Consider the following 5,936-nt stretch of genomic DNA (forward strand, 5'->3'; position numbering starts at 1 on the left):
CATCCAAATACTGAAAAAATTGAAATTTTTATATGAAAAACTTGTTTTGCTCATATCTCCTAAACTATGCGTCCTAGAGCGAAAAGGAGCTTAATTCATGACCACCCCCAAAAAATCGAAAATTCCATCCAAATACTGAAAAAATTGAAATTTTTATATGAAAAACTTGTTTTGCTCATATCTCCTAAACTATGCGTCCTAGAGCGAAAAGGAGCTTAATTCATGACCACACCCAAAAAATCGAAAATTCCATCCAAATACTGAAAAAATTGAAATTTTTATATGAAAAACTTGTTTTGCTCATATCTCCTAAACTATGCATCCTAGAGCGAAAAGGAGCTTAATTCATGACCACACCCAAAAAATCGAAAATTCCATCCAAATACTGAAAAAATTGAAATTTTTATATGAAAAACTTGTTTTGCTCATATCTCCTAAACTATGCGTCCTAGAGCGAAAAGGAGCTTAATTCATGACCACCCCAAAAAAAAGCAAAATTCCATCCAAATACTGAAAAAATTGAAATTTTTATATGAAAAACTTGTTTTGCTCATATCTCCTAAACTATGCGTCCTAGAGCGAAAAGGAGCTTAATTCATGACCACCCCCAAAAAATCGAAAATTCCATCCAAATACTGAAAAAATTGAAATTTTTATATGAAAAACTTGTTTTGCTCATATATCCTAAACTATGCGTCCTAGAGCGAAAAGGAGCTTAATTCATGACCACCCCCAAAAAATCGAAAATTCCATCCAAATACTGAAAAAATTGAACTTTTTATATGAAAAACTTGTTTTGCTCATATCTCCTAAACTATGCGTCCTAGAGCGAAAAGGAGCTTAATTCATGACCACCCCAAAAAAAAGCAAAATTCCATCCAAATACTGAAAAAATTGAAATTTTTATATGAAAAACTTGTTTTGCTCATATCTCCTAAACTATGCGTCCTAGAGCGAAAAGGAGCTTAATTCATGACCACACCCAAAAAATCGAAAATTCCATCCAAATACTGAAAAAATTGAAATTTTTATATGAAAAACTTGTTTTGCTCATATCTCCTAAACTATGCGTCCTAGAGCGAAAAGGAGCTTAATTCATGACCACCCCCAAAAAATCGAAAATTCCATCCAAATACTGAAAAAATTGAAAATTTTATATGAAAAACTTGTTTTGCTCATATCTCCTAAACTATGCGTCCTAGAGCGAAAAGGAGCTTAATTCATGACCACACCCAAAAAATCGAAAATTCCATCCAAATACTGAAAAAATTGAAATTTTTATATGAAAAACTTGTTTTGCTCATATATCCTAAACTATGCGTCCTAGAGCGAAAAGGAGCTTAATTCATGACCACCCCCAAAAAATCGAAAATTCCATCCAAATACTGAAAAAATTGAAATTTTTATATGAAAAACTTGTTTTGCTCATATCTCCTAAACTATGCGTCCTAGAGCGAAAAGGAGCTTAATTCATGACCACACCCAAAAAATCGAAAATTCCATCCAAATACTGAAAAAATTGAAATTTTTATATGAAAAACTTGTTTTGCTCATATCTCCTAAACTATGCTTCCTAGAGCGAAAAGGAGCTTAATTCACGACCACCCCAAAAAAAAGCAAAATTCCATCCAAATACTGAAAAAATTGAAATTTTTATATGAAAAACTTGTTTTGCTCATATCTCCTAAACTATGCGTCCTAGAGCGAAAAGGAGCTTAATTCATGACCACACCCAAAAAATCGAAAATTCCATCCAAATACTGAAAAAATTGAAATTTTTATATGAAAAACTTGTTTTGCTCATATCTCCTAAACTATGCGTCCTAGAGCGAAAAGGAGCTTAATTCATGACCACCCCCAAAAAATCGAAAATTCCATCCAAATACTGAAAAAATTGAAATTTTTATATGAAAAACTTGTTTTGCTCATATCTCCTAAACTATGCGTCCTAGAGCGAAAAGGAGCTTAATTCATGACCACACCCAAAAAATCGAAAATTCCATCCAAATACTGAAAAAATTTAAATTTTTATATGAAAAACTTGTTTTGCTCATATCTCCTAAACTATGCGTCCTAGAGCGAAAAGGAGCTTAATTCATGACCACCCCAAAAAAAAAGCAAAATTCCATCCAAATACTGAAAAAATTGAAATTTTTATATGAAAAACTTGTTTTGCTCATATCTCCTAAACTATGCGTCCTAGAGCGAAAAGGAGCTTAATTCATGACCACCCCCAAAAAATCGAAAATTCCATCCAAATACTGAAAAAATTGAAATTTTTATATGAAAAACTTGTTTTGCTCATATCTCCTAAACTATGCGTCCTAGAGCGAAAAGGAGCTTAATTCATGACCACACCCAAAAAATCGAAAATTCCATCCAAATACTAAAAAAATTGAATTTTTTATATGAAAAACTTGTTTTGCTCATATCTCCTAAACTATGCGTCCTAGAGGGAAAAGGAGCTTAATTCATGACCACCCCAAAAAAAAGCAAAATTCCATCCAAATACTGAAAAAATTGAAATTTTTATATGAAAAACTTGTTTTGCTCATATCTCCTAAACTATGCGTCCTAGAGCGAAAAGGAGCTTAATTCATGACCACCCCAAAAAAAAGCAAAATTCCATCCAAATACTGAAAAAATTGAAATTTTTATATGAAAAACTTGTTTTGCTCATATCTCCTAAACTATGCGTCCTAGAGCGAAAAGGAGCTTAATTCATGACCACCCCCAAAAAATCGAAAATTCTATCCAAATACTGAAAAAATTGAAATTTTTATATGAAAAACTTGTTTTGCTCATATCTCCTAAACTATGCGTCCTAGAGCGAAAAGGAGCTTAATTCATGACCACCCCCAAAAAATCGAAAATTCCATCCAAATACTGAAAAAATTTAAATTTTTATATGAAAAACTTGTTTTGCTCATATCTCCTAAACTATGCGTCCTAGAGCGAAAAGGAGCTTAATTCATGACCACCCAAAAATAAAGCAAAATTCCATCCAAATACTGAAAAAATTGAAAATTTTATATGAAAAACTTGTTTTGCTCATATCTCCTAAACTATGCGTCCTAGAGCGAAAAGGAGCTTAATTCATGACCACCCCAAAAAAAAGCAAAATTCCATCCAAATACTGAAAAAATTGAAATTTTTATATGAAAAACTTGTTTTGCTCATATCTCCTAAACTATGCGTCCTAGAGCGAAAAGGAGCTTAATTCATGACCACCCCCAAAAAATCGAAAATTCCATCCAAATACTGAAAAAATTGAAATTTTTATATGAAAAACTTGTTTTGCTCATATCTCCTAAACTATGCGTCCTAGAGCGAAAAGGAGCTTAATTCATGACCACACCCAAAAAATCGAAAATTCCATCCAAATACTGAAAAAATTGAAATTTTTATATGAAAAACTTGTTTTGCTCATATCTCCTAAACTATGCGTCCTAGAGCGAAAAGGAGCTTAATTCATGACCACCCCAAAAAAAAGCAAAATTCCATCCAAATACTGAAAAAATTGAAATTTTTATACGAAAAACTTGTTTTGCTCATATCTCCTAAACTATGCGTCCTAGAGCGAAAAGGAGCTTAATTCATGACCACACCCAAAAAATCGAAAATTCCATCCAAATACTGAAAAAATTGAAATTTTTATATGAAAAACTTGTTTTGCTCATATATCCTAAACTATGCGTCCTAGAGCGAAAAGGAGCTTAATTCATGACCACCCCCAAAAAATCGAAAATTCCATCCAAATACTGAAAAAATTGAACTTTTTATATGAAAAACTTGTTTTGCTCATATCTCCTAAACTATGCGTCCTAGAGCGAAAAGGAGCTTAATTCATGACCACCCCAAAAAAATCTAAAATTCCATCCAAATACTGAAAAAATTGAAATTTTTATATGAAATACTTGTTTTGCTCATATCTCCTAAACTATGCGTCCTAGAGCGAAAAGGAGCTTAATTCATGACCACCCCAAAAAAAAGCAAAATTCCATCCAAATACTGAAAAAATTGAAATTTTTATATGAAAAACTTGTTTTGCTCATATCTCCTAAACTATGCGTCCTAGAGCGAAAAGGAGCTTAATTCATGACCACCCCCAAAAAATCGAAAATTCCATCCAAATACTGAAAAATTTGAAATTTTTATATGAAAAACTTGTTTTGCTCATATCTCCTAAACTATGCGTCCTAGAGCGAAAAGGAGCTTAATTCATGACCACCCCCAAAAAATCGAAAATTCCATCCAAATACTGAAAAAATTGAAATTTTTATATGAAAAACTTGTTTTGCTCATATCTCCTAAACTATGCGTCCTAGAGCGAAAAGGAGCTTAATTCATGACCACACCCAAAAAATCGAAAATTCCATCCAAATACTGAAAAAATTGAAATTTTTATATGAAAAACTTGTTTTGCTCATATCTCCTAAACTATGCGTCCTAGAGCGAAAAGGAGCTTAATTCATGACCACCCCCAAAAAAATCGAAAATTCCATCCAAATACTGAAAAAATTGAAATTTTTATATGAAAAACTTGTTTTGCTCATATCTCCTAAACTATGCGTCCTAGAGCGAAAAGGAGCTTAATTCATGACCACCCCCAAAAAATCGAAAATTCCATCCAAATACTGAAAAAATTGAAATTTTTATATGAAAAACTTGTTTTGCTCATATCTCCTAAACTATGCGTCCTAGAGCGAAAAGGAGCTTAATTCATGACCACCCCCAAAAAATCGAATATTCCATCCAAATACTGAAAAAATTGAAATTTTTATATGAAAAACTTGTTTTGCTCATATCTCCTAAACTATGCGTCCTAGAGCGAAAAGGAGCTTAATTCATGACCACCCCAAAAAAATCTAAAATTCCATCCAAATACTGAAAAAATTGAAATTTTTATATGAAAAACTTGTTTTGCTCATATCTCCTAAACTATGCGTCCTAGAGCGAAAAGGAGCTTAATTCATGACCACCCCCAAAAAAAATCTAAAATTCCATCCAAATACTGAAAAAATTGAAATTTTTATATGAAAAACTTGTTTTGCTCATATCTCCTAAACTATGCGTCCAAGAGCGAAAAGGAGCTTAATTCATGACCACCCCCAAAAAATCGAAAATTCCATCCAAATACTGAAAAAATTGAAATTTTTATATGAAAAACTTGTTTTGCTCATATCTCCTAAACTATGCGTCCTAGAGCGAAAAGGAGCTTAATTCATGACCACCCCAAAAAAAAAGCAAAATTCCATCCAAATACTGAAAAAATTGAAATTTTTATATGAAAAACTTGTTTTGCTCATATCTCCTAAACTATGCGTCCTAGAGCGACAAGGAGCTTAATTCATGACCACCCAAAAAAAAAGCAAAATTCCATCCAAATACTGAAAAAATTGAAATTTTTATATGAAAAACTTGTTTTGCTCATATCTCCTAAACTATGCGTCCTAGAGCGAAAAGGAGCTTAATTCATGACCACCCCCAAAAAATCGAAAATTCCATCCAAATACTGAAAAAATTGAAATTTTTATATGAAAAACTTGTTTTGCTCATATCTCCTAAACTATGCGTCCTAGAGCGAAAAGGAGCTTAATTCATGACCACACCCAAAAAATCGAAAATTCCATCCAAATACTGAAAAAATTGAATTTTTTATATGAAAAACTTGTTTTGCTCATATCTCCTAAACTATGCGTCCTAGAGCGAAAAGGAGCTTAATTCATGACCACCCAAAAAAAAGGAAAATTCCATCCAAATACTGAAAAAATTGAAATTTTTATATGAAAAACTTGTTTTGCTCATATCTCCTAAACTATGCGTCCTAGAGCGAAAAGGAGCTTAATTCATGACCACCCCAAAAAAAAGCAAAATTCCATCCAAATACTGAAAAAATTGAAATTTTTATATGAAAAACTTGTTTTGCTCATATC

The sequence above is a fragment of the Haematobia irritans genome, chromosome 4 (assembly GCF_050003625.1).
Source record: "Haematobia irritans isolate KBUSLIRL chromosome 4, ASM5000362v1, whole genome shotgun sequence".
NCBI classification, from domain to species: Eukaryota; Metazoa; Arthropoda; class Insecta; order Diptera; family Muscidae; genus Haematobia; species Haematobia irritans.